This window comes from Lathyrus oleraceus, chromosome 2 (assembly GCF_024323335.1).
Source record: "Lathyrus oleraceus cultivar Zhongwan6 chromosome 2, CAAS_Psat_ZW6_1.0, whole genome shotgun sequence".
NCBI classification, from domain to species: Eukaryota; Viridiplantae; Streptophyta; class Magnoliopsida; order Fabales; family Fabaceae; genus Lathyrus; species Lathyrus oleraceus.
In genome coordinates this window covers 147880206-147901831 of record NC_066580.1, presented here as the reverse complement: position 1 = coordinate 147901831, position 21626 = coordinate 147880206, and positions in this window count along the sequence as shown.

Genomic DNA, 21626 nt, shown 5'->3' with positions numbered 1-21626 from the left:
CAATTAATAATAACAAACGAGCAAAGCAAGCAAAAGCGGATATCGGATGCCAATCACTGGTCTTATACCAATCTCCTAAAACAAAATGGGATGTCAGATGCCACTCAATGGGCTTACACTAATCTCCACAGGTAAAGGAAATAAAAGGCGGATACCGGATACCAATAGATGGATTTACACCAGTCTCCTAAAACAGAACAGGATATCAGATGCCACTCAATGGACTTACACTAATCTCCTCAAAAGAAAAATAAAGATGAACTATGGAAATTAACTGCCAATCTATCTGGACTTAGGTTAACTCCACAGTATGCTCACAGGAAATCCAATGCCACATCACAGGGACTTACAATGGATCCTCACATACAAGAACAAAGGCAACAATATGATCACAGGAATGCAAATGCCAACTTACAGGGACTTATAATTGCAACCTCTCACACAAACAGGTGAACAAACTATGATCACAGGAAAGCAGATGCCAACTTACAGGGACTTATAACTGCAACCTCACATACAAACAGATAAGACAAACTATGATCACAGGATGACAGATGCCAACTTACAGGGACTTATAACTGTATCCTCACATACACACAGATAAACAGAAGATATGAGTGACCAATGAGGTCTTACACTCTATCCTTCCATATCACAGGAGCAAATGCCAAAGCAATGGACTTACAATTGTCCTCAATAGGCAAACAACAATGATAGCATCACAAAAGCAAATGAGATGATCATGTACTAATGGCAATTGATGATGATGATAAATGCATAGCATACAGGCAAGCAAATGCACATGAAGCAATCAATCAATCAATGAATATCAAACAGCACACTCTATAGCCAAACAATGGGGGCTCACACAAGAGGGTTTGACTTTGAAAGTCCACTGTAATAGGTGAAAGTTCGCTCTTAACCTGGCCATTGAGGGACTCAGGTGAAGCAGATGAAAAGGAGATGAGGGGTGTGCCTCATTGCTTCTATCTCATATCAGAGAGAGCATCAAAGAAAGTGTGGGAGTTCAGAAAGTAGGAACTCTCTCCACATTATTGACTCGATTAGATCTTGGGTATTTATCTCATTGCTTCAACCAGGTACTGGGAGCAAAGAGAGGACACACTGAATAGTGGGGGATAGATTGCTTATCCCTACCTTCCACCAATTGCCTTACTTGAAGGACTTTTCCTGCTTAGGACAAAATATAAACAAACACAGGCATTGCCTCTTAAGGAGGACTTCAGACAGTTTGCCCGGTCAAATAACAGACCGGGTCTCCAGACTACATGAAGAAGAAGTAATTATACCTCAAAGCAAATGCTAAAAAGCAAAGCAAGCAAGCAAGTTCAAAGAACTTAAGCAACTAAAGCACTTGGTTTCGAAGAAATTGTTGAAACAGTGGTGTATTGGATGATTCAGGTGCAAACAGGTGATGCTTATGCTTTGTAGTGATGGATGCTGAAGAAGGTAGGTTCAAAAATGCTTGGAACGCTCAGTAACTCCAACTGCCATTATTGTGTGCTTTGAAGAACAAGACATGAAGCTACCATTACAGTTGATGTTCTTTGCTTGAAAAGAAGCTCTAAATGGTGCTCAGATGAAGGAAACCAAGTGGAGGCTCGGGTTTCTCAAAGGGTGTTTGCAGAATTTTGTTTTGGCCAAAAAATCCCAGATGAGAGTGTGTGTATTCTGTATGGTAGGCTGCAGCTTCTAGGGTTTGTTTGGACAGAAAAACCTTTATATATCACCTGTTTAACATCCCTTAATTAAATGGTAAGCTTGTTTAGTGTAAATGCACTCATTTGCATTTTTGCTAATTATGTCCAAATGAAATGGAGGTGTGTGTTTTGCTGAGAATTTGGGCTGGGCACAGGCTGTACAGACTGTATGTTTGTGCTGTTTTTATTCTGTACTAGCATGCTGTACCTGATTTGTTCAAATGAAGCCAATTGCCAATTTTGTCCATTTTGCATTTTGATCTAGAATGGTGGTATAATGGTGATATGATCATGAATTCAAACTTGGAACATGTCTCAAATATGGTTTTAAACATTTCCCAATTGGCCAAGTCAAGAAAAAATCAAAGAAGCAAAAAGTCAAACTTGGGTCAAACTTTGAATTTTAAAGGAATTGGTCCAAAAATGCCATTTTGAATGGTAGGGTTTTAGATCATGAAATTTATATTTTTGGAAAGAGGATGAAAAATGTGATGTGTAGGAAAAAACCCCACCAAATTTGGCCTTATGGTTTGAGAGTTATGGCTTGTTGAAGTTCAAAATTTGGTGAAAATGATTTGATCATATCTTGACAACCACACATGGGATTTTGATGTTCTAGGACTTTTTGAAAATGGGAAGACAAGATCTTCAACTTTCATGTTGGGCAAAAATTCATTTGAAGCTTGTATCATGATGTAAGTTTAAGATCAAGAAGTTTCCATTTTTGGCAGTTGAAATTACAGGTCCACTTTCTATTTCTGGAAAATTTTCTGATTGACTTGATTTTCTTCCATGATGAGGTTGAACATGATAGATGAGGCTTATACAAGCGTGAATGAACTTCTTCAAATCAATTCTATCCATCAAATCTCTGATTAAATCAACTGTTGACCAAGGTTGACTGTCTGTTGACTTTTCTAGGGTTTTGGACTGATTGAACCACTTCTGATGAATTCCAAACCCTAATTTCTTGAGAACTTGACCTCGAATGATGTCACAAGATGTGTGAACCTTTGATTAATAATCATGATGCCCAAATTCTGCAAGAATGGCCATCATCCATTGCTTTGACTGACTGTTGACCATCTTTGACCTAATTGCTGATGATTGCTTCAACTGCAAGCAACAAGGTTAAACAGACAATATTTTTGTACTTTTTGAATGATAAACATATGAAAGCAAAGATATACAAATGCAAAGTATGCTTGGTGATCAAGAAACAAACCCACAAGGCAATCTACCCACTAGGAGGGGACAAAGGCATGCAATGATCCTTGAGGTTATGATATGAATGATATGGGCCATGAGGGATCTTAGGGCCCAAAATTGGGGTCTTACAGATGCCCCTATTTAAGGTCATTCTAGCCGGAGAAGTGAAGTTTTAGAAATCTTCATCTCGACGCGGTAGAATGGGCTTAAATAACAGTAATGAGACAAATTTCGGGTCCCTAAGAGACCTCATGATGCAGATGTATGCATGCAAAAGACACAAATTCTGTGGGGAATATGATTCACACAGAAGAAAAGACGATCCATCGGAGTAGTACACTCACCAGGAACAGAGACTCTAATAAGACTCTATGGGGATAATAAAAGAAAAAGAAATGTGTGAACAAGACACGACTCCAAACTGGGGAAACACAAAACTGACATAACGTGAACAAAACACGACTCTGATTAAGGAAAAACAGAAAACAGACTGGAGAACTCACTGGGGAGTGAAGGACTCACACTGGGAAAAGAAATCCAAATGGAAAACAAGTCCATTGGAGAGACACAAGCTGACTCCTGAGGAGAAGCAACAAAAAGTTCCACTGGGGAAGTAACAAGGCAAATGAGATGTTACCAGGCATACGGGTAACAAACTCAGGAAAATCTGACTCCACAGGGGGACCGAGGTCATAATAGGGAGCAGAAAGGAAGGAACACCAAGGATACCGGTTACTGGGTATATAATAGGTGACCGACCAAAACGTGAATTGGATTTCACTTCCAAAACACTCATCATCCTGAAGAGAGCTAGAAAAGCAGACTTGTCTATAGGATGGACATTCAATTCCACAAGGAAAATGAATCTTACTCTGAGGGGAAAACAATCAAAAGATTGACTCAAGAGCGAACGAGATATAATATCCATTACCGTCAGAACGTGGATAGAATACTCAGATGAGACATATTATTCATTACCGGCAGACCGTGAATAATATACTCGAAAAGAAAATTATCCTGAACCGGTTACTGGGTTGTTTATAGGATAAAATCCGAAAACGTGAATTGGTTTTCACTTCCAAAACACTCATCATCCTGAAGGAGGGCTTTGAAAAAGCAAATCGACTTACGGGATGGGCATTCGAATCCACAACGGGAAAACGAATCTTACTCAACTGGGGACACAAACCCAAAGAGTGCATGAGATATAATATCCATTACCGGCAGACCGTGGATAAGAATACTCGCATGAGATGTATTATCTATTACCGTCAGAACGTAGATAATAAACTCGCATGGTAAGAAACACCAGAGATACCGGTTACTGGGTATATAATAGGTGATCTACCGAAAACGTGAATTGGATTTCACTTCCAAAACACTCATCATCCAAAACACAAATTGGTTAAAGGATGGATATTCGATTCTACAAAGAATACGAATCTTGCTCAGCTGGGAAAAATCAACAAAGGATTCCAACTAAAGAGCGCATGAGACATATTATTCATTACCGGCAGACCGTGAATAATATACTCGCAAGGAAAATTATCCTGAACCGGTTACTGGGTTGTTTATAGGATAAAAATCCGAAAAGAAAGGCATCAGGACACCAGAATAGGTATATAATGATGACCAATCAAAAGGAGCAACAGACATTACCAACAAAAGGGTAAATGAAAGACAATCTGCTGAGGATTCATTGATGAAAATCAAAGATCCGGGGAATACAATCACTGACACAAGGTGAAAGGACCCACTGGGGATAAAATTGCTAGCATACGGCAATTATCCACAAAAGACTTGCTAGGGATATAAGTGCTGATCTGAGCAACTTATACCAGCAAAAGGAAAATCATCATCAAGAACTAGATGAAGATAACCACAAAAATGAGGGTTTACATCTACCGAATACGGGGTAGAAGACCAACAACTCCGCGTGGGGATAGAACAAATCACAAATCCGCACGGGAAACCAAAATAGGGTTTATAACAAACCACCAACTGCTGAAGAGCAGGAAAATAGGATTTTACAACTACCGGGTATGAGGTAGAAGACCAAAAACTCTGGCTGGAGAATAAAAGGTGTATAGCCACAAATTCGGTCAAGAAAGCCAGGAAAAGTAGGACTTACAACTACCGGTTACTGGGTAGAGGCCCAAAAAAACATTCCGCTGGGGAACAACCCACTGGGAAGCACAAGATATCTGACAAATAGCCAATTCGGGAATGATCCGAAGAGACAGACCGAATAAATACACGTCCTAATGAGGATATAGCTCAAATAGGAAAATCCATCCCAATATATGTGTTGGGAGGAAACGGAAGAAACCGTCATCCACGAGGATATATCTCAGTGGGGAACTGCAGAAGGAAAGACATCATTTTCTGCTTATGGGGTTGACTCTATATGGAGAGATTTATAAACACCCAACATCTGCTAGGGGAGATCTGTAAAGAGATCTATATCACCATAGCAGGAGACATGACAAACAAAAGATACATGGCGAAAAATGCAACATGAATATCTAAATGTTTATGAATATGCATGAATATGCGTGATTTATGTTTGATGAATGCTGACAAAACAGACAATTCTAACACAAACAGGTTCAGGAACAAACGTCCGGTATTATACTTCCAGGGGAATAACCAACTGGAGAGCCAATCTGCGGAGATCTACATGCTGTAAAGCAAAGATCTGCACATACTGCTGAAGAAGCAGAGAATCAGAGATATCAGGACATAACCCAATCAGGGTACAGAAAGTCACAACGGGCACAACAGCCACCAAGACGAATCTGTAGGGGAACAAGAGAAATCCCAAAGTATATCTGCAGGGAATCCCAGTGTCAACCGAGAAACAAAAGGTGCATAAGCACAAGCACAAACTGCTGTAGAAGCAACTTCACACAACTCCACTGGGGGACTATCCACTGAGGGAGAATGATATCATCCAAATAGAGTGTAACTGCAAAAGCAACTCTGCTAGGGAAAACTGCCGGCTACTCTCTTGGGAACAAACCACTGAGGGAGGACAGATCAAACAAATAGATTCTGCAACGAACCACTCCACTTGGGGAGAATATACACAAATTGATCACAACAAATAGATTCTGCAATATAAGCCCCTCTACTGGAGATCACAAACAGTCCGGAAATCAAATCCGTTCACTGGAGGCAAAGCTATCATCCGACCATACTGGGGATTGAAAGAGTATTCAACGGGCGAAACTGCCACAACAAACATTCTGCAGACTAAGCTGAGGAAAAGATGGTTGAACACATTGGGATGTCAACCCAAATCAACCACTGAGTAGGAAAATAAATCCTGCTCTGCTGAAGAGACAAACTCTGATGGAGAGATAGCAACAATTCCGCAGACGACTTCGCCGGGGAGAAGGTAAAGTACTGGGTATCAAACCACTGACCTACCGAATCTTCAAAAAGAAAGCGATCATGCTGAGGAAACAGACAGTTCCGCTGGCACACTGCATGGGGAAAAGCGGTAACAACTCCACTTGCAACCCTGGTGGGGATATTAATAACAGCTCTACTCGCGACTCCGAGGGGAGTACCAATCAATCAGTTACTCATGACTGCTGAGGAGACAAATAAAGTCTGGGGGTATACGACCCACTGAAGAAAGTGACGTGGCACCAAGGATAACAAACCATCAACCACCGAAACTCCTATAAGGAAAAACACCCATGCTGGGGAAAACTGCTGCTGGAGAAAACGAAGTCTTCAACAACACATCACTTGCGACTGTACTGGGGAACAACCCCAACAACTACTCTGCTTGAGGAACCACCCCAACAAAGATCTGAAGAAAGAAGATACCACCAAACCAGGAATATGAACGAATGTCTTACCTGTTGGGAATCATGCCACCCTCGGGAGAGCACTGAGATATTCTTGAGTATTCTTTCAATCTTGTGAATGTTCACTTTGTTTAAAACAACAATTTTGAAAAATTTGATTTGTTTAAAACAATGACATTTTATCAATTTAAAACATGCAAAACATTTGTTGAATTGAAACAAATAAGAGTGCAAATAATTGGATAAAAAGCTCAAATTGATTTGATAGAATGGTAGTCTGCAAATGGCAAGACTCCATAGATCTGTACAAATTTGAAATCAGTGATATATATTGGAAGAGGGCTACATTGAACATAATGATCCTTTCTCTACCAATTTGAATCTCGATGTATCCGAAGCTTCAGTTGACGACGAATCGAGAATCTTCTGACGAAATGACGACTGATGAACCAGAAAGTCTTGTCAGGATGCAGTTACTTGCCAAATCCCTAATTTTTGCCTAGATTGCCCCAGAGTGAGGTACTCAATCTAGCGGGATGCAAATATATCTCTTTTTTCAAGTCTCTAATTTTTGCCTGGATTACCCTTGCAGGTTCTCCACCGAGACGCTCATTTTTGCCTAAGCCGCCCTTTCGGGTTTTCAACTTAGCGAGCAATTCTGTTTTTTCATTCTTTTTCCTTTGCATATACTTTTTTTTTTTTTTTTTTTTAGGCAAAGTATCTCTTAACTGCATCTGAATTCACAGGACGAGTGAAATCCTCCCCATCCATTGTTGTAAGCATCAAAGCTCCGCCTGAAAAGGCTCTCTTAACAACATATGGACCCTCGTAGTTTGGAGTCCACTTGCCCCTGGAATCGGGCGCGAAAGACAAAACTTTCTTGAGCACAAGGTCACCTTCTCGGAACACACGAGGCTTGACCTTCTTGTCGAATGCTTTCTTCATTCTCTGCTGATATAACTGACCATGGCACATGGCAGTTAATCTCTTCTCTTCAATCAGATTCAACTGGTCATAACGACTCTGAATCCATTCAGCATCAGTCAACTTGGCTTCCATCAAGACTCGCATTGATGGGATCTCCACCTCTACTGGGAGAACGGCTTCCATGCCATAAACAAGAGAGAAAGGGGTTGCCCCTGTTGAAGTGCGTACAGACGTACGATATCCATGCAAAGCAAATGGCAGCATCTCATGCCAATCTTTGTACGTGACAGTCATCTTCTGGATAATTCTCTTGATTTTTGTTAGCAGCTTCAACAGCCCCATTCATCTTAGGTCTGTAAGGAGAGGAATTATGGTGTGCAATCTTGAATTCAGCGCACAACTCATCCATCATCTTGTTGTTCAGATTGGATCCATTATCAGTAATGATCCTCTCTGGCACACCATAACGGCAAATCAGCTGATTCTTGATAAACTTCACAACCACCTGTCTGGTTACATTCGCGTACGAAGCGGCTTCAACCCATTTGGTGAAGTAATCAATTGCTACGAGAATAAACCGATGTCCATTGGACGCTTTCGGCTCAATCATACCGATCATGTCGATTCCCCACATAGAGAAAGGCCATGGTGATGAAATCACATTCAGGAGTGTCGGAGGAATATGAATCTTATCCGCATAAATTTGACACTTGTGACATTTCTTCACATACTTGCAACAGTCAGACTCCATTGTCAGCCAATAGTAGCCTGCTCTCAACATCTTCTTAGCCATGGCATGTCCATTGGAATGAGTACCAAATGAACCCTCATGGACCTCAGTCATCAACAGGTTTGCTTCGTGTCTATCCACGCATCTGAGCAAAACCATATCAAAATTTCTCTTGTACAGCACTTCACCACTGAGGTAGAAACTGCCTGACAACCTTCTCAAAGTTTTCCTATCTTTCACAGATGCCCCAGGCGGGTAGACCTGGTTCTGGAGGAAATTCTTGATATCAAAATACCAAGGCTTGTCATCTTTTACGTCTTCGATTGCAAATATGTGAGCGGGTCTGTCTAAGCGCATCACAGTAATGTTGGGAACATCATTCCACCATCTGACAACTATCATGGAAGCAAGCGTTGCAAGGGCATCTGCCATCCGATTATCCTCTCGAGGAATATGATAAAATTCAACTTCTGTAAAGAAAGTTGAAATTCTCCTTGCGTAATCTCTGTACGGGATGAGACCTGGCTGATTTGTCTCCCATTCACCTTTGATCTGATTGACAACCAAAGCTGAATCACCATAGACATCAAGATACTTGATTCTCAAATCAATGCATTCTTCAAGTCCCATAATACAGGCTTCATACTCCGCCATATTATTCGTGCATTTGAAAGTTAGCCTTGCTGTAAATGGAATGTGCGATCCCTGGGGATTAACAATTACTGCCCCAATTCCATTTCCATATTGATTAACAGCGCCATCAAACACCATCGTCCATCTGGAACCAGGTTCTGGACCTTCATCAAGTGTAGGCTCATCGCAATCTTTCATCTTCAAATACAGAATTTCCTCGTCAGGGAAGTCATACTGAACAGACTGATGATCTTCAATCGGCTGGTGCGCAAGATGGTCAGCCAAGATACTACCTTTGATAGCTTTCTGAGCTCGATACTCAATATCATACTCAGACAACAACATCTGCCAACGGGCAATCCTCCCAGTTAAAGCAGGCTTCTCGAAGATATACTTAATTGGATCCATTCTGGATATCAACCAAGTTGTATGATTAATCATGTACTGGCGCAAACGCTTAGCTGCCCAAGCTAAAGCACAACACGTCTTCTCAAGCATAGAGTACCGAGACTCACAATCAGTAAACTTCTTACTGAGGTAGTATATAGCAAACTCCTTCTTCCCTGATTCATCTTGTTGACCGAGTACACAACCCATCGAGTCTTCAAGAACTGTTAAGTACATAATCAGAGGTCTTCCTTCCACAGGCGGAGACAAAATCGGAGGTTCGGACAGATAATCTTTGATACTGTCGAAAGCTTTCTGGCAATCCTCGGTCCAATCATGAGACTGATCTTTCCGGAGGAGCTTGAATATCGGCGCACATGTGGCAGTCATGTGGGATATAAATCTGGAAATGTAGTTCAAGCGGCCAAGAAAACCTCGGACTTGCTTCTCAGTTTTGGGTGCGGGCATCTCTTGTATTGCTTTGACCTTTGCAGGATCAACCTCAATACCTCTTTCACTTACCACAAAACCCAACAACTTTCCGGAACGGACTCCAAAAGTACATTTGTTCGGATTCAGGCGAAGTTTGAACTTCCTCAAACGCTGAAAAAGCTTCAACAAATGCTCAATATGCTCAACTTCCGTTCGGGACTTAGCAATCATATCATCAACATAGACTTCTATCTCCTTGTGCATCATGTCATGAAACAAGGTAGTCATAGCTCGTTGATACGTGGCTCCGGCGTTCTTCAAACCGAAGGGCATCACTCGATAACAGAATGTTCCCCAAGGTGTGATGAATGTTGTCTTCTCCATATCCTCTGGTGCCATCTTGATTTGATTATATCCGGAAAATCCGTCCATAAAGGAAAAGACTTTGAATTTAGCTGTATTGTCTACCAACATGTCAATGTGTGGTAGAGGAAAATCATCTTTTGGGCTAGCTTTATTCAAATCTCTGTAATCAACGCACATACGGACTTTTCCGTCCTTCTTAGGAACAGGCACAATATTGGCCACCCATAGAGGATATGTCGAAGTCACCAGAAACCCCGCATCAATTTGCTTCTGAACTTCCTCTTTGATCTTCACTGCCATATCTGGATGAGTTCTTCTGAGCTTCTGCTTCACAGGCACGCACTCAGGCTTCAAAGGCAGGAAATGTTGCACAATATCTGTATCTAAACCCGGCATGTCTTCATAGGACCAAGCAAAGATATCTGAATATTCTCGTAGCAAGCTGATCAAATCTTCCTTAACAGACTCTTCAAGAAGTGCCCCAATCTTCACCAGGCGCTCACAATCTTCAGATCCCAAGTTGACTGTTTCCAAGTCTTCGAGATGCGGCTGAATGATCTTCTCTTCGTGCTCAAGGAGACGGGTGATCTCATCAGGAATCTCTTCAACGTCATCTTCTTCTGCCTCAAATACAGGGAATTCAAAGTTGGGAGATGGCGTTGGATCATTATGTTCAATGGGTTTTAAGATCAACCTGCATAATGATTTTGGTTAAGAAAAACTTCAGAATTTAAACAAACAAATCATTATGCAGATGAAAAATGTTGCTTTTATAGCTTTTATTTTTGTTTTTATGGTTTTTTGTGATCACTGATTTCATGAAGAAAAGCAAAAAGTGAAAACAAAGGAAAAACAAATGTTTTGACAATGCAAAAATTGAATGAAAATATCATTGTATATATGCTTTGCCAACAATGTCATCACTTCTCCTTTTGGCATGGGAGAAGGGTTTTAAACAAAATGAACAATTACTCTGATCTATGGATAACTGTAGGAACATCCACAGCGACCCAATTGTGGCAGACACCACCAGGAATAACAAAATTGTTCAAATCTTCTGCATCTTCTTCTTCAATGATAGCAGCAGCTTCCTCTTCAGCAGGTTGATCAGCATGGATGAATCCTCCACTGGTGAACAGACCTTGCTCGTTGCATGCCCCAGAACCAAAGCCAATGCCAGCCCGGGATCGATTATCTTCAAGTTCAAGCACTTTCCCTAATCCAGCAACTGCACCACATTCAATGGCCAGTTTAGCATCTCGGTAGGAAGTGAATGAAGGAGACTTCTTCTCGATTGGTTTATCAATAGATAAAGCTTGGAACTGAGTTCCAATTTCATCCTCTGCATCAATGTACGAGAAAGAAGATAAATTACTGACCAGGAGAGCCTTTTCTCCCCCTACTACAACCAATTTCTTGTTTTTCACAAACTTCAGCTTTTGGTGTAGGGTGGATGTCACGGCGCCAGCCTCGTGAATCCATGGTCTGCCCAAGAGACAGCTGTATGATGGGTGAATATCCATTACTTGAAAAGTGATCTGGAAATCACTTGGTCCAATCTTGATTGGGAGATCCACTTCCCCAATCACGGTCTTACGCGACCCATCAAAAGCTTTTACAACAACCCCACTCTGCCTCATAGGAGGACCTTGATATGACAGACGAGAGAGTGTGGATTTTGGCAATACATTCAGAGACGATCCAGTGTCCACCAACACATTGGACATTGCATCAGATTTGCAATTCATAGATATATGTAAAGCCATGTTGTGGTCTCTTCCCTCCTCGGGGAGATCAGCGTCACAAAAGCTCAGAGTGTTGCAAGCGGTAATGTTTGCAACAATGCTATCAAATTGTTCCAAGGTGACGTCGTGGTCAACGTACGCCAGGTCCAATACTTTCTGCAGAGATTCCCGATGGGGTTCTGAATTCAGCAATAGAGAAAGAATGGAAATCTTGGAGGGCGTATGTAGAAGCTGGTCTACAATATTATACTCGCTCTTTCTGATGAGCCTCAGCATCTCATCAGATTCTTCATCAACAATGCCACTCGGGCCATCTGAAGAAACAGGAGTCTTTTGTACAGACGAGGAGGGTTTGGCGACATCAAGTGCCAGATTCTGAACATTCACAGCATTCCCTACAGGGCGCTCAACAGATTCAGAAGAAACAGCAGGAGCTTTGGCAGGTGCGGAAAACACACGACCACTGCGGGTCAATCCACTAACATCAGCGATAGTGGTCACGGAAGTGGAAGGCAAAGGTACTTCAACCCCATCCTGGACAGCAACAGGATTGTATCTGAAAGGTACAGCTTTATCAGATGAATACGGCACAGGGCCGGCTGGCTTGATAATCAAAGAAGGTGAAGCTTTGGGCTTGTTGCTATTATAGCGAATAACAACTGGCTCAGGCAATTTGAACACCGGGGAGATAACACTCACTTCGGGTTCAATTGTATCCACATTGCGATTCTGAAGAATCTCAATGGTACCTTCATTCAACAACATTTGAAGTTCACGGCGAACCTGGTCACAACCCAAACGATTGACCGAGCAGACGCGGCACTGGTCATGGTTATGCTTCAAATAGCTGTGCTGACACAGCATCTTATGTAAATCAACCAATGACTGCCGGATATGACTGACGTACTTCACCTTGTACTTCCCAAGGTCTTCCTGAATCACATTCACGGATTTCCCATGCGAAGGCAATGGGTTCCTGGTGACATTCGGATTGGAGTCCTCAAAACTCAGAATTCCGCTTCTCATGAGGTCTTGAACCTTATTCTTCAGCGGGAAACAGTTCTCAACGTTGTGGCCCGGAGCACCGGAATGATAGACACAATGCTGGTCTGGTTTGTACCACCATTGCGGATTGGCAGGAATAGCGGGAGGATCCCTGGGAAAAACCAATTTCCTCTCCAACAAGGAGGGATAAAGCTCTGTATATGTCATCGGAATAGGGTCGAAGCTGACCTTCTTCCTATCATAGTTCACATTTGCTTGATTGGTTGTACTTCCACGAGGCTGGTAAGCCTGTTGCTGTGGACGTTGCTGTTGCTGGTATTGCGGTTGTGGATATTGCTGCTGATGCTGATACTGTTGAGCATTATCCTTGAATACAGGCGCTACACTAGCCACCTGATGCTGATGTCCGGCACGATGTGCAGGCTTCCTCTGAACAGAGGGTCTTCGATGTTTGGGCTGAGACTGCACAGCATGAGCTTCTCCTTCTTTCCTCTTAAACGCTCCATACCGCTTAGAGGAAGAACCATCATCTTTAGACAACCGTCCTTCGCGGACACCTTCTTCAAGACGCATCCCCATGTTCACCATCTCGGTGAAATCAGAGGGAGCGCTGGCCACCATTCTCTCATAATAAAATGACCCAAGAGTCTTCAGAAAGATCTTGGTCATCTCTTTCTCTTCTAATGGTGGAGTAATTTGAGCTGCCAGCTCACGCCATCTCTGGGCGTACTCCTTGAACGTTTCTTTGTCCTTTTGTGACATAGACCTGAGTTGATCTCTGTCAGGCGCCATGTCAACGTTGTATTTATATTGCTTGACGAAAGCTTCGCCAAGATCATTGAAAGAGCGGATGTTGACACTGTCCAGGCTCATGTACCAACGGAGAGCAGCACCAGACAAGCTGTCTTGAAAGTAGTGGATCAAAAGTTGATCGTTGTCTGTTTGCGTGGACATCTTTCTGGCATACATGACCAAGTGTGCCAAAGGACAAGTGTTCCCTTTATATTTTTCAAAGTCCGGGACCTTGAACTTAACAGGTATTTTAACACCGGGAACTAGACAAAGTTCGGCTGCTGACTTGCCGAAGAGATCTTTGCCTCTAAGAGTTCTCAATTCCTTTCTCAGCTCAAGGAATTGATCGTTCATTGCATCCATTTTCTCATGAACATCTGAGCCTTCAGACGCTTCAGAGTGATAAATGGTGTCGTCTACCCTAGGCATGGTATGCACGACAGGAGGAACAGGAATAGGGACCGGGCTAGATGCCGGCATTTGAGCGAATGTTGGAGCTGGCAGATCGGGCATGAAGCCAGGAGGCATCCCCCAAGGAAAACCGGGAGGCATGGCATTTGGTTGCTGGGCACTGACAGGCACCGATGAAGTAGCTACCTCTGATATAACTGTCCGCTGAACCGGAGTTGCTGGTTGTTGAGGAGCAGGCTGATTCTGGGCAGCAAGGAGCTGCTCCATCAGAGCGCCAAGTCTGGCGACTTCATCTCTCAAACTCTGGTTCTCTTGTTCCAACTGCTCCATGATCCTTGCAGAGTTGACCCTTGTATAATACCGGTGAGTCAGCTTGTCTTCAAAATAAATGAAGAGCAGGTGTTAGAACCGGAAGACCAGAAAAATGGGTACCTGTTTATGCAGGAATGATGCATGAAATGCTTTGTGCAAATGTTTTAATTTTCAAGGAACCCTTAGGGTATTCTTTTGCAATATTTCGAATATTTAAACATTTTGATTGCTCATGGAAAATATTTCATTCAAAATATTAAGACAAAGAAGTACAGCATTCTTTTAAACATTACAAAGAGAAAAGGTAAATGACATCCTACGGATCCCTAACAGCTCGGGATGCTGGAAGACGAGAAGTGTACAACTTCTTGATCTCTCTCTCATAGGCAGCCTCCATATCAGCCTTCTCTTTTGCAAGTTGATCATACTTCCTTTTCCAGAATTTGGAGGACTGAGGAAGCAGAGAAGTCCAAGTGTCGTTCGGATCGTCGATCACTCGGTGCTCGAGAAATTCAATCATATCATCTTTCTCCTTGAGCTGCTGCAGCAATTCCTCTCTCTCGCGGATCCAGACACGCGAAAGGTCTTCTTCTCTCAACTCCTCTACACGTTGGGTAGGGAGGGTTGAAGGCCCAGCCACATCCAACAGTGTAGGTCTTGGATGATCATATGGCATCAGATAGGTAGCAGCCCTCTGTCTGACCCAAGAGGTGTATGGCTCCAAAGCAATGCAATTCTTTGGACCCAATTCATTCCTACTCTTTATGCGAATATTGCGCCAAGCGCGGACAAATCTGGCTTTCAGGCCTTGGGGATCTTTACCCTCCTGAAAGAACACACCTTCTAACAGAATGTTATGGGGCTTATCCTTTAGGGGGAACCCAAGCTGACGACGTGCGAGCGTAGGGTTGTAGGTAATCCCACCACATGTACCAAGAAGAGGCACATTGGGGAATTCACCACAAGAATTGATGATCTGGACGGTATCATACACGCGATCATACCAGGTGATATCATCATTGGTGAGAGACATGAGTCTCTGAGACCACCGTAGACATCCCTTGTTCTCCTTGAAAGCAACTGTCTGCGGCAAGTGCGAAATAAACCACTTGTACAGCAGGGGTAAACAGCAGACAATAACTCCTCCATTCTTCATATTCCTCAGATGCAAGGAAACATATGCATCACCCAACAAGGTCGGAACTGGATTAAGAACTGAAAAGATCCTAATGGCATTCATGTCGACGAACTTGTCAAAGTTGGGAAACAGCACCAATCCATAGATAAGTAACACAAATAGAGCCTCAAAGGCATCCTCACTCATGGCCTTCCCATAAAAGGTAGCTTGGGCAATGAGGAACTCGGAAGGAAAACCCTGAATTCCGCCTTTGGTAGTCAGATTAGCTCTAATCAGATCTTCATCTATGTGCAACAAGCTGGAAATCTCTCGAGCAGATGGAATACCCTCTAAGCCACTGAATGGCACTTGATCCAGAATAGGAATCCCAATAAGGTGAGAGTATTCCTCCAAAGTCGGCAACAACTGGAAGTCCGGAAATAAGAAGCAATGATAGAGCGGATCATAGAACTGAGCAAGAGTGCTCATCAATCCCTCATCCACTTGAGTAGTCAGCAACGGCAGAAGCTTCCCATATCGAGCCTTGAAACCCAAGGGATCTAATACATACGATGTCAGATTCCTTAACTCTTTTACATCGGGCTGCTTAAAGCTGTACTTCTTTGTATGCCTTTTCGGTCTTTCCATGTCTGAAAATTTTGCAAATAACCCTTTAAGTTCCTTGAAAATTTTCTCTTTTGATGACATGAATGCGGATGAATGCGTGAATGCATGAATGCAACAAACACACTCAAGGATCAAGCAAAGCACACCAAACAAAGGTCGTGGGAAAGCTCTATGTATCCCTAATATCAATCATCCATTTTGGTGGATTTAGGTTTTCACCTTATCGACACCCAAGTTCCATTGATATTAACGGTACATGAACCGGTTCAAACATTCCTAATATCAACCAGCCGCTTTGATGGATTTTAGGTTTTACACCTGATCCGGGATCCATTGATATTAACAATGTTTGAACGACTCAACCACGAATCACGGGTTTGTTGAGAGTCACGAGCATGGAGTCTCGGTTAAGAACCACCCAAAGGGAGTGTACTAGGGTTTAAACCTGCCAGACATGTTCTATCAGAGGTTCCCATAGTCATCGTTCCATCTTTCGAATATTATCGGAGGAACGAATACTCGTATTCCAAGAATATTCTCAAGAGAAACTCTTATGAGTGTAGTATCGCGTAACAATCGTATCAGAACTGACATCTGAACGACCTCCGCACTACGGTCCTAAAAATAGGCCAAGATGGGTTTGGTAAACTAAGGTCCTTGGCTTCTGCGGAACATGATTGAAAGAATAATGTCTAACCACAAATAACTTGTGTGACATTATTAGTTCAACATGACCTCCACCAAGTGAATGGACTCGCAAGTCAACTGGCTAAGGACTACTCCACACCAGTCGACAAGACTATGCCATTCTCCTATCCTAGAGTGCACTCGAGTTCGGGTATAGAACTCATCTCACAGATCACCAAAGCAAACAGCAAATGTATATCAAGCAATTCACACATTACAATCAATACATTCATCCCAAATTGTACAAAAATATGTCAGATAAAGAATAACAATATATCACAACAAGGGTGAAAAGTAGGCAATACAACCAGAGATTCTGGGTTCGATCCCCAGCAGAGTCGCCACTTTTCTGTAGCGGTGTATTCGTCGCTATATGATCTATCGATTAAACCATAAGCTATGAGATACATTGAAATATTTCGAGTCGCCACCGCACTTTTATTTATCCAAAGGATTGGCTAAAAAGCGAACAAAAGCCTAAGAAGTTTTACACGTAGAAAACTAATAAAAAGATCAGAGATTCTGGGTAAGGGGTAAATTACGCAATGGGAAGGTGTTAGGCACCCACTACGTCCTAGGTACTCCTAGGGAGCCCTTTTCACACTTGTTGTACTAAATTATTATTTGTTATGACAAAAGTATTGTGCAAACATGATTGGGATGGTGAGAAAAGAATATACATTTTTATTATTATTGGGTTCGAACGGATGAACCCGTTGCCTACGTACCTTCCATCAAAGGTAAGGATCAGAACGCCGTAGTTCGGCTAAAAGATTTCCAAAAGTGGGTTAGGTTCAATTTTAAACACAAACCCTAGGTCTTACGTTATCCACGGGAGAAAACTCAACCTTATACAGACAACAACGTCCACCATGTGAGAACAGCTTCAACTTGCCAGAGAGGGGTTAACCCTATAATAGGCGAGGAAGGCTTACAATTCAATCACTAAAGACAGAAGGTGAGATTAACATCAACCACTAAGATAAATCAAACCTATAGCTCATGTATGAAAAGATTAATGGACAAAGCCAAAACAAGTGAATGAGTGGAGTTACTGATTATGATTATGAAAATGGAGTCAAAGTATGATTAAGGTTAATTCAAATAAGTATTATGAAATGGAGTTTTGAAAAAAAGTCAAGGACTTGAGTCCAGGTTTTTAGTTAGAAAAACATGAAGATGTTTGCACAATACTTATGTCAAAATTTGAAAAGTAAAGTGTGAAAAGGTTTAGGACATAATGAATGATGAATGGATGAAGGATGGAATAGTAAAACTTCTTAGAAGGTTCACTTCTTGAGATCATATGGGAGATGATTCAAGTGTGTCCTTTGGAATAGCAATTAATAATAACAAACGAGCAAAGCAAGCAAAAGCGGATATCGGATGCCAATCACTGGTCTTATACCAATCTCCTAAAACAAAATGGGATGTCAGATGCCACTCAATGGGCTTACACTAATCTCCACAGGTAAAGGAAATAAAAGGCGGATACCGGATACCAATAGATGGATTTACACCAGTCTCCTAAAACAGAACAGGATATCAGATGCCACTCAATGGACTTACACTAATCTCCTCAAAAGAAAAATAAAGATGAACTATGGAAATTAACTGCCAATCTATCTGGACTTAGGTTAACTCCACAGTATGCTCACAGGAAATCCAATGCCACATCACAGGGACTTACAATGGATCCTCACATACAAGAACAAAGGCAACAATATGATCACAGGAATGCAAATGCCAACTTACAGGGACTTATAATTGCAACCTCTCACACAAACAGGTGAACAAACTATGATCACAGGAAAGCAGATGCCAACTTACAGGGACTTATAACTGCAACCTCACATACAAACAGATAAGACAAACTATGATCACAGGATGACAGATGCCAACTTACAGGGACTTATAACTGTATCCTCACATACACACAGATAAACAGAAGATATGAGTGACCAATGAGGTCTTACACTCTATCCTTCCATATCACAGGAGCAAATGCCAAAGCAATGGACTTACAATTGTCCTCAATAGGCAAACAACAATGATAGCATCACAAAAGCAAATGAGATGATCATGTACTAATGGCAATTGATGATGATGATAAATGCATAGCATACAGGCAAGCAAATGCACATGAAGCAATCAATCAATCAATGAATATCAAACAGCACACTCTATAGCCAAACAATGGGGGCTCACACAAGAGGGTTTGACTTTGAAAGTCCACTGTAATAGGTGAAAGTTCGCTCTTAACCTGGCCATTGAGGGACTCAGGTGAAGCAGATGAAAAGGAGATGAGGGGTGTGCCTCATTGCTTCTATCTCATATCAGAGAGAGCATCAAAGAAAGTGTGGGAGTTCAGAAAGTAGGAACTCTCTCCACATTATTGACTCGATTAGATCTTGGGTATTTATCTCATTGCTTCAACCAGGTACTGGGAGCAAAGAGAGGACACACTGAATAGTGGGGGATAGATTGCTTATCCCTACCTTCCACCAATTGCCTTACTTGAAGGACTTTTCCTGCTTAGGACAAAATATAAACAAACACAGGCATTGCCTCTTAAGGAGGACTTCAGACAGTTTGCCCGGTCAAATAACAGACCGGGTCTCCAGACTACATGAAGAAGAAGTAATTATACCTCAAAGCAAATGCTAAAAAGCAAAGCAAGCAAGCAAGTTCAAAGAACTTAAGCAACTAAAGCACTTGGTTTCGAAGAAATTGTTGAAACAGTGGTGTATTGGATGATTCAGGTGCAAACAGGTGATGCTTATGCTTTGTAGTGATGGATGCTGAAGAAGGTAGGTTCAAAAATGCTTGGAACGCTCAGTAACTCCAACTGCCATTATTGTGTGCTTTGAAGAACAAGACATGAAGCTACCATTACAGTTGATGTTCTTTGCTTGAAAAGAAGCTCTAAATGGTGCTCAGATGAAGGAAACCAAGTGGAGGCTCGGGTTTCTCAAAGGGTGTTTGCAGAATTTTGTTTTGGCCAAAAAATCCCAGATGAGAGTGTGTGTATTCTGTATGGTAGGCTGCAGCTTCTAGGGTTTGTTTGGACAGAAAAACCTTTATATATCACCTGTTTAACATCCCTTAATTAAATGGTAAGCTTGTTTAGTGTAAATGCACTCATTTGCATTTTTGCTAATTATGTCCAAATGAAATGGAGGTGTGTGTTTTGCTGAGAATTTGGGCTGGGCACAGGCTGTACAGACTGTATGTTTGTGCTGTTTTTATTCTGTACTAGCATGCTGTACCTGATTTGTTCAAATGAAGCCAATTGCCAATTTTGTCCATTTTGCATTTTGATCTAGAATGGTGGTATAATGGTGATATGATCATGAATTCAAACTTGGAACATGTCTCAAATATGGTTTTAAACATTTCCCAATTGGCCAAGTCAAGAAAAAATCAAAGAAGCAAAAAGTCAAACTTGGGTCAAACTTTGAATTTTAAAGGAATTGGTCCAAAAATGCCATTTTGAATGGTAGGGTTTTAGATCATGAAATTTATATTTTTGGAAAGAGGATGAAAAATGTGATGTGTAGGAAAAAAACCCCACCAAATTTGGCCTTATGGTTTGAGAGTTATGGCTTGTTGAAGTTCAAAATTTGGTGAAAATGATTTGATCATATCTTGACAACCACACATGGGATTTTGATGTTCTAGGACTTTTTGAAAATGGGAAGACAAGATCTTCAACTTTCATGTTGGGCAAAAATTCATTTGAAGCTTGTATCATGATGTAAGTTTAAGATCAAGAAGTTTCCATTTTTGGCAGTTGAAATTACAGGTCCACTTTCTATTTCTGGAAAATTTTCTGATTGACTTGATTTTCTTCCATGATGAGGTTGAACATGATAGATGAGGCTTATACAAGCGTGAATGAACTTCTTCAAATCAATTCTATCCATCAAATCTCTGATTAAATCAACTGTTGACCAAGGTTGACTGTCTGTTGACTTTTCTAGGGTTTTGGACTGATTGAACCACTTCTGATGAATTCCAAACCCTAATTTCTTGAGAACTTGACCTCGAATGATGTCACAAGATGTGTGAACCTTTGATTAATAATCATGATGCCCAAATTCTGCAAGAATGGCCATCATCCATTGCTTTGACTGACTGTTGACCATCTTTGACCTAATTGCTGATGATTGCTTCAACTGCAAGCAACAAGGTTAAACAGACAATATTTTTGTACTTTTTGAATGATAAACATATGAAAGCAAAGATATACAAATGCAAAGTATGCTTGGTGATCAAGAAACAAACCCACAAGGCAATCTACCCACTAGGAGGGGACAAAGGCATGCAATGATCCTTGAGGTTATGATATGAATGATATGGGCCATGAGGGATCTTAGGGCCCAAAATTGGGGTCTTACAGTAACAACCATCTTCTGGATAATCTTCTTGATATTCTTGTTAGCAGCTTCAACAACCCCATTCATCTTGGGTCTGTAAGGAGAAGAATTATGGTGTGCAATCTTGAACTCACTGCACAGCTCTTCCATCATCTTGTTATTCAGATTAGATCCATTATCAGTAATGATCTTATCTGGCACACCACAACGGCATATAAGCTGATTCTTGATAAACTTCACGACCACCTGCCTGGTCACATTCGCATATGATGCGGCTTCAACCCATTTGGTGAAGTAATCAATTGCTACGAGAATAAACCTATGT